Raw genomic sequence first — 12,656 nt, forward strand, 5'->3', positions numbered from 1 at the left:
AGGAATGTCAATCGGAAAGATCAAATCTCAACTTTATATCTGGTAAAAATTAGCAAAGGTTAAAGCATCTTGAGCTTTCTCAAAGAATATATACTGAGATGGCCCATAAAACACTTTCAACACTGCTGAATATCTAAATGTCGACCTGTAACCCTTCTTCCACAACACCGTCTTAGCTTGATTAAACTCCTTACGCCGCTCTATAACTTCCTGACTTAAATCCGCATAAAAGGAAACTCTACTGCCTTGAACCATAATTGGATTTTGATTGATTCTAGCTTTCTGCACCGCAAGACGCAAAATTGTTTCCCGATCTTGATATCTTAAACATCTAAGTAAAACTGCTCTTGGGGGTTGTCCTGGAAAAGGTTTTCTTCTTAACGCTCGATGAGCCCTGTCCAGTTCCAATCCATCCAGAAATGCTTCCATCCCTAATATTTCTGGAATCCATTTACGAAACAAAATTGTAGGATCTTGACCTTCAAAGTCCTCTGGAAGTCCAATTATCTTTATATTTTTCCTTCGACTTTGATTTTCCAGAGTCAATTTTTAGCAAAAACATACTCTTCTGCACATCCCAACCAGATACTGATTCTTCCACTTGGTACATTCTATCTTCAATATTCTTACATCTTTCCTGTACTTCATCCACTGCAATCAAACATTTATTAAAATCTTCTTTCATAGCAGCAATTTCTCCACGCACATCTGATATTTTACATTTCACATCAACAAATTGTTCATCAACATTATGAAAACCAGTGGTTATATAAGTCATAATGTTTTCATTCTGTTTTGTTAACTCTTCAAACATTGTAACCACATCAGGTCCAGGTGATGGACTTGAAGTAGGTGAAACAACAGATTTAAAAGGAGAAGCCATTTTTGTAGTTCTGGGCCTACCTTCCATTGCTTCAGCTGCCATCAATAACAACTCTTGATCTTCATCCAAATATTCGATTTGTTCCTCCTCATCATCCTCAGCTATTAGAACATCCTCTTTTGCCGCCCTGCTGCGTGTCTAAACCCCAGTCCACGTCAGACCAACTTCTTCAGTCCAGCATGGAGCAGGTCCCCCCGCAGCATGGAATCAATCTAGGACCTCATGAAAACGCAACGTCGGGCGCATGTTCATTGGGCCCGTTGCATAGTAGTGGGTGCTTGCTGGCACATCAGCACTCATTGGAGCACTGCCTAGAGCGCTATCCCGCCTGCACCCCTGCACAGCCCTGCTCACCTCATCCCCTCCCGGCCACGCTGACGGTGCTGCGTTTTGTCCTGACCGACATCGGCACCATCTTTAGCCAGCTGAATCCCCGGAGACATCAACCTTCTTTCAAAGACATCCTCTGTGGCGTGGGTTCCATGCTTAATTGATCCTGGTGCTTCTTCTCTTCGGTAGGCCCAGATTTTTACTTTCCTACAACTTTAATAACTAACTTATTTTGCTTCTGACCTTTTCCTTTCTTAATTTCTTGCAGCCCCAACACTTAATAATACATCTAGTAAACTTTTTAACTTTTAAACAGTCTTTACAACTCAGGCATTAATTGGTCCTGCCAGGAAAAGATGGAATTCATGTCTTGGTTCTATACCATCTTTCCACGCCCCCCCCCCCCCCCACAGAATTGAACATTTATGAAGTTCACCAGGCTTTGGTGCTTGAAAGGTAAATTGTTACTGCTCAGGAAGTTTCTTGTCGGTTTTCAGAGAGAGATTTGCTGTTCGCTGGGCACTCACAACTGAGTCCTTGTAACCAGCCACTTCAGTGTCTTGCCAAAGAAACTTCCCCCATCAGTGTTTTCCAGACACTTTCTTTGAGGTCACCACAGAGTTCCATTTTGTTTCTCTTATTTCCAGTGAAATATTAGGCAGCCAGTCCTCACCTCTTGCATGAACACAAGGGTTTTGACCAGGCTGAACTAAGCACTCACAACCCGTCTTCTAATGGGGTTTTCCACAAACTTGCCAGCTTGTCCTGTTCCAGTCCCAGCTGCTGCTGCTGACTGCAAAACAAATTTTCTCTCTCTCTGTGTCAGAGAGAAAGCCTGTTTTACTCTCTCTGATTGCAAAACCACATGACCCTCTTAGAACAGCAAGTTCCACTCTAGACAGTCTGTGGCTCTAATGAGTTCTTTCATCTCTTGCCTTTTTGTAAACAACAATCCATTAGTGAAGTCTCTTGGGCATTCTCCAGAGCTTTTGCAAATAGCTCTTGGCACCAGCCTGTCTAGCACGAGCAGAGCTCCAGTACTTTAAATAAGATCTGTTTTAAAGAGTTTGTATGTGACCTAAACTAAAAACCTGGCCCAATTTATCTCCCAAATACATATCTATAATCTGTCAAACAGGCAATGGCCCAAAACAAGCAAGCAGCCTGTGGACACCTCATCTTGGTGTTATTGCCACAGGCGTTGGGGAGTAAATGCCCACAAGTGCATTCCACCCTGCCTATTTGCAAGAAACACCCAGGTGAACTGCCAGTAAGGGCTGTGGCAGTTGGCAAGAAACCTGCAAGCTTAACGTATGTATGGGGCCAGTTGTCCCAATGAAAATTTCTGGTGAACAGGGGTTCAGAATTAGTGTATTTCCACCCACCGATTTTGACACATGCCATCCTACCCCAGACCTGCAACTACAAACAGTTAACATTTCCAAAATTCTGATCTTTAGCATCAGGAAGATGAATATCAAGTTTGAGAATGATCTCTACACTTGGTCATTCATTATAGCAGCAGTATCCTGACCTTTGCTTGGTGCAGATTTTCTTCGAGCTCATTCACTCCTCATTGGCTTAAAAGGGTGTCAGCTAATAGATGGAACTACTTCTCAGACCATCCCTCTGGCAGATGCCTATACCCCTTCTCTTCGCGTCCAAACATTAGGTAAACCAGTAAATGAATTCTCCAAGTTGTTGGAAGATTTCCCTGAGATAACTACTCTTCAATTTTGTTTCTCCACTGCAAACCATAGTGTTACTCATCGCATTTGAACCAAGGGCTCTCCTATCCATGCTAAAGAGTGCCACTTTCCTCCAGAGAAGCTGCTCTTAACTAAGGAAGAGTTTGCCAAGATAGAGGAACTAGGCATAATTTGAGGGCCCAACAGTCGTTGGACATTTACATTACATATGGTCTTGAAACACAATGGAGGTTGGCGACTTTGTGGAGATTACCGATGGCTTAACGATGCCACCATCCCAGATAGTTATCCGATACCTCGTAGTCAGGATTTCTCGGCTAATTTACTTGGATCTTCTCCAAAATAGCCTTGGTGCGTGGCTATCACCAAGTACTAGTAGAGCCAGAAAACATTCCAAAAACAGCAATAATTATCTCATTTGGGTTGTTTGAATTTTTAAGAATGCTATTTAGATTAAAGAATGTCCCTCAATCATTTCAATGGGTGATGGATGCTTTAATACTTCATATGACCAATCTCTTTGTTTAGCTTGACAACATTTTAGTAGCCTGTGGGACCAAGAAAGAACATATGGAACATCTTCAAACACTTTTTATTCATCTTCAGAAGTTTGGACTGATCATCAATCCGGATAAATGTGATTTTGGACAAGAAATTATTTATTTCTTGGGACATAGGATTACTCAGGAAGGCGTGTCTCTACTGCCATCCAAAATTGAGGCCATTACCAAATACCCAAGACGTGGTACGGTTAAACACCTGCAGAAATTCTTGGTAAATTTTTACTATCGGTTTCTTCCAGGAGCAGCTCATATCATGAAGCCTCTTTTTGATTTACTGTCCATAAATGCCAGAACCATCCATTGGACTGAAGAGGGAAGCAATGCATTTTTGAAGTTAAAAAATTTCCTGACTCATCCCACTATGCTCAGCTACCCAGTTTTAAATGCAGCCACTGCCCTTTCTACAGACACTTCCAGTATGGCCGTAGAAGGTGCACTTCATCAATATGTCAACGGGCAATGGAAACAGTTAGCATTCTTCAGCTGCCATCTTCGTGAAGCAGAGAAGAAATACAGTGCTTTTGATAAGGAGCTTTTGGACATTTACTTGTCTATTGACACATGTTATTTTTTGGGAGGGCAGAGATTTTACTATGTACAAGCCCTTAACATTTGCATTTTCCAAGGTCGCAGAGCCCTGGTCAACTCGACTGCAATGGCAATTACCATTCATTTCAGAATTTTCTACAAATATTTTACATATTTCTGGAAAATACAATGTAGTAGCTGATACACTTTCCTGCTCTGCTTTCGTCTGTAGATCAAAGTATTGACTACACAGCTTTGGCCGTTGCCCAAGTACATGACCATGAATGAGATGAATTCTTATTTGACTGCAATCATGAACCTGCAATTGCAAGATGTCCAGTTTGGAGTTAATGGTAAACTACGCCTCAGTGATACATCAATGGGACACCACATCCAGTAGTTCCGGCATCATGGAAATGTCGAATATTTGACTCTGTGCATGATCTCTCACATCCATCGATTAGATTGACTGTCCATATGGTTTCCGACAGGTTTGTGTGGCGCGGTCTTAAAAAAGACGTTAAACAAATGACAAAGTCCTGCATTGGCTGCCAGAAAGCAAAAGTTCAGTGGCATACTAAGGTACCACTGCAGTTCTTTCCAACAATTACTCAGCATTTTGCTCATGTCCAAGTGGACGTCATTGGTCTACTTTCTGTTTCAAGAGGATAGCGTTACCTTTTTTTACAGTAATAGGTTTACTTGGTGGCCTGAGGCCATGCCTATGATAGATGCTACTACAAACATTTATGCTTGGGCTTTCGCCAGTTCCTGGGTGTCTTGTTTTGGTTTACCGGTGTATGTTACTTTGGATAGAGGGCCACAATGTACTTCCTCACTGTGGATGGCCTTGTCTTTCTTGCTCAGTACATCAATTAATCATACAAATGCCTATCATCCCCAGGCCAATGGAATGGTGGAAAGATTTCATTGACATCTCAAGTCAGCCTTGATGACTCTATTAGATTACCTGAACTGGGCTGATGAGCTGCCCTGGGTATTATTGGGCATTAGAACAACTCCAAAGTAGGACCTCCAAGCTTCATCTGTGGAGTTTGTGTACAGCGCACCGTTGGTGGCTCCAGGGGAGTTTGTCCCCTACCGTTCCAACTCCAGCAATGATCCTAAGGAACTGTTGAGCAGGCTGTGGGAGACTATAGGAAAATTGACCCCAATTCCACCATCGTCACATGGAGAACACTCTTTTGTGCCTGAAGATCTCAAAAACTGCGAATATGTTTTTGTCCGAAGAGGAACACTTGGTCAACCTTTACAGGCACCCTACAAAGGGCCTTATAAGATACTCAGACAAACTAGGTCGACCTGTATTTTGGACATTGCAGGGAAGCCACAGTCTTTCACTGTTGACAGGCTTAAACCAGCTCATGTGTACAAGTCTTCCCCACTGCAGCAGCCAACAGTCCATTGCAGAGGTCAACCACCTAAAACACAGACAAACCTTTCTGCCAGTTCTGGGGGTGGGGGGGGGGGGGTGGGCAGGGGAACCATGTAGTGGCACTATGGCAGCACTACAACTCCCAGGAGGCATCAAACCGGGCATGTGACATCACTGCGTGATTATGTCAAGACGTGTCGAGCACACGTTTCTGGCTTTTAAAAGGTTGTGTGGATGATGAAGAGTAAATCCATTTGATTCACTCTAGAAATGCCTTGTGTGGTTATTTCATCGTGTCCACTGCGATTCCTATGGCCACAGTACCCCTCAAGAATCAATGCAGTCAACTTTGTGTAAACACAGGAATAGGGCAAGGTCCTCAATGAGTACTTCCCCTCCATTTTTACTGTAGAGAAAGACATGAGGACTGAGGAACTTGGGGCAATCAATAGAAGTATCTTGAGAACAGTCAGTATTACAGTTAAGAAAGTGCTGAAGATCCTGATGCATATGAGGAGACAAATATCCATAGCCTGATCAGAGATATTTGAGGACCCTGTGGGAAGCTGGAGAGGAAATCGCAGGTGCCTTGGCTGAGATGTATGAGTCGTCGTTAAGAACAGACCTTCAGAAAACTGAAGGGTGGCAAATGTTGCCCAGTGCCCTAAATGTTTTCTATATGGTTTTCGCTAGACTTCTAGAACATTCTGCATGGCAGGCCACTCTAGAAGTTCCAGTCGTGTGGGGTCTAAGATGAAGTAGTGGAATGGATAGAAAATTGGCTTCATGGAAGAAAGTAGACATGTTGATGAAATATGCTTTTCAGAAGGAAGTCCTGTGACTAGTAGTATGCCTCAGGGTTTGGTGCTAGGCCTATTACTGTTTATCATCTCTATCAATTATTCGGATGAAAACATGTATGAAATGATTAGCAAGTTTATGGATAAGACTAATGTGTCTGTTTTTGTGGATAGTAAAGATGGCTGACAAAGATTGCAGCAGGATCCTGATCAGGTGGGCAGAGGAGAAGTTGATGGATTTTAATACAGAGAAATGAGAGGTGTATTTGGGAGGACTGACATGGATACGACCTACACAGTGAATGGTATGGATGTGGAGAGGGTTGAAGAGCAGAGGGATCCAGGAATACAGGAACATAGCACATTGAGATTGGCCTCGCAGTTGGTTAGGGTGGTCAAAAAGGCTTTCATCACATTGGCCTTCATCGGCATATTGAGTCTAGACGTTGGAAGGTCAGGTTGCAGTTGTTTCAGTTGTTGATGAGGTCCCATTTGGAGTATTCTGCTCAGTTTTGGTGCTGCTGGAAAGATGTTATCAAGCTGAAGGGGGTGCAGAGAAGATTCATGAGGATGTTGCCAGGATCTGGGGCCCTGAGCTTTTGGGAGAGGTTGAGCAGGTGAGGAGTTTATTTCTTGGAGTACAAGAGGATGAAGGGTGATCTTACAGAGGTAAACCAAATCAACACAGGAATCTGTGAATGCAGTTTCTTTTGCCCAGAGTAGGGGAACCAGAAGACATAGGTTTAAGGTGATGGGAGAGAGATTTAACAGGATAGAATTTTGTAAAATTAAGTGGGGCATCAATGAGATAGACAGTCAGAATCTTTTTCCGCATGGTAAAAGTGTCACAAACTAAATTTTCCCAACATAATGTTTGGTTCCAATGTTGCCATTAGAATCAAGAGCAGAGAATAATGAGTGGTAGATACCCATCCCTCAGTAGTGAACAAAGATGAACTTCTTCCCCTTTAGTTCTGTGTTCCTTGTGTGAACTTGAGAATAGGTTTTTGATTAATGAATTGACAGTTGCCATGAGACAGCAGGCTGTGTTCAAACAATTCATAATCTTGGCATTCAGCTCAGAAGCAGCCTTCACTGTTCTTGCCCTCTGGTCAAAAGCCGTTGCTGCAGGTATCCGATCTGAAATGGCAGGCTTCTAGTCACAGCAGGAGCTTCTCTTCATGCCAACATTTGTATTTTCATATTGTCCCAATTTTTTTTAAATTTCCTGAATTATTTTATTAAAATGTTAATATGATAACTTGAGCAAAATCTTGTTGAGGGTGGTGGAAGTATCAAACTGTTAAGATTAATTTATCCATTAAAGAAACCAAATAATATCTCTATTAAATAATCAAAATGTAACCATGCTGCTCTCCTTCCTCTGTGTATTTTCACTGGCTCGCGAGGTTTCCTTGATTTCAAGTGGCCCAACGCTGCATAATTCTTCCTTGTGTCTTGTTATCTATTTTTCACTTCTTGTGTGCTGTGTGTTTCATGTACCTGGGAAGCTGCAGCAAGTAATACTTCCATTACATCTGCATATAACAAGCATTAATTCATTTATTTTTTGGAGTACAAGCAGGTTAAAGGAGATCTCGCAGATGTACACAAAACCATAATAGGAATTGAGTGAATGCAATGTTTTTTGCTCAGAGTGGGGAAACCTGAGGATATAGGTTTAAGCTGCATGGGAGGGGGGTGGGGGTGTGGAAGAGATTTAATAGGATAGAATTTTGTAAAATTAAGTGGGGCATAATTGAGTTAGACAGTCAGAATCTTTTTCCACAGGGTAAAAGTGTCATAAACTAAATTTTCCCAACATAAAGTTCGATTCTAATGTCATTACAATCGAGAACAGAGTATAATGGGTGGTGGATACCCATCCCTCAGTAGTGAGTAAAGATGAATTTCTTCCCCTTTTGTTCTGGGTTCCTTGTGAGAACTTGGGATAGGATGCTTAACAAAGAATTTGACAAACCTTCATCCATTTACACCATCCGAGATATTTGCCCAACTTCAGTGCAGCAAACACATGCCATTGGGACAGATGAAGGCGTTTTAACATTGACTTTGTAACTATTAACTACTCCCCTGAGTTGACTACAGTGCCACTCTTTGTACTGGAAGTGTGGAGAAATAACGGCTATATGACGGGATTGCATAGAACATCTTAGCATCACCCAGGCTGTAAGATTTAATTGCCTTCCACTATATCCCTGCTGTATGAACATCTCAGTTAATTAATCTTCTCTATGAGACTTTTCAGATTGGCACTTTGCTAATACAGCAAGCAAAAATATTTTTAGGGTTTGGGCAGAAATTATGATTAATTGTTTTTATTTGGCACCAACAGTTTGTATTTTCATCATTTATGATGTAGAGAAGGCAATTCACATTACTAAGAGGATCTCGCTGATGAAAGATGGACAGTAGATAGATAAAGATTGTGGTAAACCACTGTTATGCTATGATTGGCTTCTGCCAGCTGGACACTCCACCCAAGACTGATTCTACCCATAGCCCCTTGCATGCTCCCATTCCACTCTGCCCTCAATCAGTCAATGAGGTTGCTGGTTAATCCAGTCTATAGTTAATAAAAGCCTGATAGTTTCACAACTCTAGCTTTTTGTGATTGTTGATGGCAAATCAATTTTATAAACTACATTTTTCAAAAGAAGCATGGAATAGTACCTGAAACCTGAGAAGTTCAATCTCAGCCCTCGATCGCCAGATGCCCTGAACACATTCAAACTCTGACTTCCTGGCGGCAGCCGTGGACATTATCACCATAGATGCTATCCGAATGAGAATACTCTTCACGTGAGTCGGACCCCAAATATTCCTGATGATCAGTGATGCCAGCTCATACCCAGTGTTTATGGAGATCCTGAGGGCCCAGTATCATAAGAAAGTAAATGAGGTCTTAGCCAGGCACCTCCTGGCCACCAGAAAGCAACTCCTGCAGGCCCTCTGGAGCCTACGAGCGACTGTAAGGCTGTGATGGCCACCAAGAATGCTGTGGACCTCATCCCGGATGCTAACATGACCACTCCAGGTACATAACGCAGAGACTCCTGGAACAAAAGGTACTTGATCTACAGAGGGCGGTTGAGCTGACAGAGACACTGGAGGTGGTCCTCCAAAATACAGATGATTACTCGACCACCACTTGGTTGCCACAGTCGCCACTATCCTGGGATGGGGGAATCATCCTGCCCCAAGAGCGATTGGTCACCCACACCATCCCACTCCTTTAGTGACCTGACCTCAGACGCTGTTGTGGGTGACCACCCCAATTACTACTTCTGTGGGCAGGGTAAACATCTGAGGAAATGCTGCCCTCCCAAGGATGTGCTAGGTGCAGGAAAAAAGGACATTATGCCGAAGCTTTCCAGTTCAAACCATCTGCGAAACCTAGCAGCACCACATGTAGACAGTTACCATTCCTGACAGCGCAATTGGCACCATCTCCTCTATAAACCAGCAACACCATGTATGAGTCATGGGGGCCACCATTTTGGGCCATCTTCCCAGCCATACAATACCATGAGGAGAAACTCAGGGCAGTCATCCTGGGGTGAAGGCGGCCATCTCGGGATCATTAGCACCCATCGGACAATGAGTCTATACTGGCTTCAATCACCCTGAACCAAGATGCACCACACAAACTCGCCAGGTCCATGATGGACGTCCAGATAAATGAGTGCATTACCAACAGCTTATTCAATAGCAGGAGAACAGAAAGTTTTATCCACCCCGATACAATTAAGTACCTATCCCATAAAATATGGCTCGCCAAACACAAGATAACACTCGCGTCCAAATCACACATGGCAGCCATCCATGGGTCCTGCGTAGTTACCCTGACCATTGGAGGCATAGTTTACAAACATTTCAGGCTACTCATCATGCCACAAATCTGTGCCCCCTTGCAACTGGGCTAGACTTCCAGTACCAACTTCAGAAAGTGACATTGAAATTTGATGGGCCTCACGGTTTGCAATGATCAATTCACTGATGGCCCTCTGTGTGCGATCTATGGCCTCTCGACCCTCAAGGTCAACCCCCCTCCCCCACTGTTCACCAACCTTAGCACTGATTGCAAGCTGGTGGCTACCAGGAGTAGATGGTCCTGTACAGCAGACAAGGCATTCATTAAGTTGGAGGTTCAGTGCTTGTTGGGCGAGTGTATAATCGAGGCCAGCAATAGCCCTTGGAGGTGATTGTGATAAAGAATGGGGTAAAGAATAGGATGGCCATAGGCTACAGCCAGACCATCAACCGGTAAACACACGTCCGAATATCCAATATGGTCAATCAGATTGCACTCTATCAGGTATTCTTCACGATTGACCTGAAGTCGGCATATCACCAGCTCCCCATCCACCCAGAGAACCACCAGTATACTGAATTCAAGGTGCATGGCTGTCTCAACCACTTCCTCCCCTTTGGCATCACAAATGTGCAAATAGAAAGGGAGAATGCCATGGTCTGGAAACCATCTTCTTAGCACTGAGGTCACAGGACTTTCCAGTCTCCCAATGGATAAAAGTCCTCCCAGACTTGCTGCACTCTGTCCAGTCATTCATATATATGGTCACCAACAACACACTTCATGAACAGATGCTTGCTTTCCTGAGGAAGTCTGCATCAGGGATTTTGCTGCCCATCTGGCTTACCACCCCAGGACCGGTCCTGCTTCAGAAGCGCACCAGGCAATCTAAGACTGACCCACTAGTCGAGAGGGTCCACCTCCTCCACGCTAACCCCCAGTATGCCTACGTTTTCTTTCCTGGTGGGCATGAGGACACAGCCTCAATCTGGAATCTGGCACCATCGGGCACCTCTCAAACCACCACTGACCACCAACAGACACTTCCCTCCACTTCTCCCTTAGGGGTCCCTGAGCCTGCAGCTGACCACTCTCCACTCCTGGCCACTGTTGATGCACCACACTCCCTTACCCCCTCACCTGTTCCCCCCCCCCCCCAACAATCTGTAACCGGTGATGACAGGCCAACCCCACAAGCTGCTCAGGATGCTACAGCAGGCCCCAACCATTACCTCATTGTTCACTGTGGCAGAGGAGACCCTCTTGACAGACTTAATCTGTAAAATGTATATATGTATATTTGTTTCATCTTCTTTTCTCACTCCGAAGGACTCTTCTTAAAAAGGAGGGGTGAATGTGGTAAACCACTGTAATGTTATGATTGGCTACTACTGGCTGGACACGCCTCCTGAATCCAATCCTACCCATAACCCTTTTGCATGCTTCCCATTCCACTCTGCCTCGATCAGTCAGTGAGGTTGATGGCTGTTGCAGCCTATAGATAATAAAAGCCTGATAGTTTTACAACTCCAGTCTTTTATGATTATTTATGGTGCAGCAAAGATATTTCTGAGAAAAACATAATGCTAGTGTAACTCAGCAGGTCAAACAGTGTACTTTATATAGCAAAGCTAAAGATACATAGCCAAAATTTCAGGCTTGAGCCTTTCATCAAGGTATGATAAAATATCAGCAGGCATCTGAACAAAGTGATGGAGGAGGGAAGTGGGGGAGGGGGGTGAGATGGGTGGTTGGGGGAGCACAGTTCCAGCTGAAATGTTGGTTTTGTATTTTTATCTTTGTTACATAAAGTTTTCTTTTGGACTTGCTGAGTTTCTCCAGTATTGTGCTTTTACTTCAATCACAGCATCTGCAGACTTGCTTGTTTTACTAAAGAAATGGCTGAGTTAACTAATTACAGGTGTAGCATGTTTTCGCACAGAACACCCATAAAGATACCTATTATTTATTCATATACCTGATGGGACAGTAACATGATTTTCTGAAGTTTAGAGGCAGTTCTCCTGAAAGATTGACCCAACTAAATGCAAACGGTGAGTCTATGAAGACCTCATGAGCCAAAAAGATCAGAATTAGCAGTTGTGTGATATTCTTCTGATGCTCGATTTAAAAAGGATAGCTTAAATTGAAAATTATAATGAGAAGCATTTTGGGTCAAGGTTTCAAGTTGCAGGAAATGTATGTGGGTGTCTCAATTTTAAGCATATAAATTACCTTACGCTCTGATGTTGAAATATCTCTTTTCTATGCCATTTGGCATAAACCCAATTGATTTTGACATCGCAAGGCAGGTTTATGCTCAGGGTGTTTTCTATTAAATGGTCCATGGCTAATCATTAAACTGATTATTATAAGACTCTATTTGATATTTAACAATCGTTTACCATGTTTTTCATCAGGAATTACTTTGATGTTATAATCAAGGGGATCATCCTTTAGCATCAACTAATTAATAAACAATAAGAGATTCGAGGCTTTAAATAAGTGATTTTCAAACTGCCCCCTAAACTCACATTCCTCCTTAAGCAATCCCTATTCAATAAGTGCTCTGTGATTAGTAAGGTGAGAAGGGAAGGCTGAGAATCACTGCT

The sequence above is a fragment of the Narcine bancroftii genome, chromosome 1 (genome assembly GCF_036971445.1).
Source record: "Narcine bancroftii isolate sNarBan1 chromosome 1, sNarBan1.hap1, whole genome shotgun sequence".
Lineage (NCBI taxonomy): Eukaryota > Metazoa > Chordata > Chondrichthyes > Torpediniformes > Narcinidae > Narcine > Narcine bancroftii.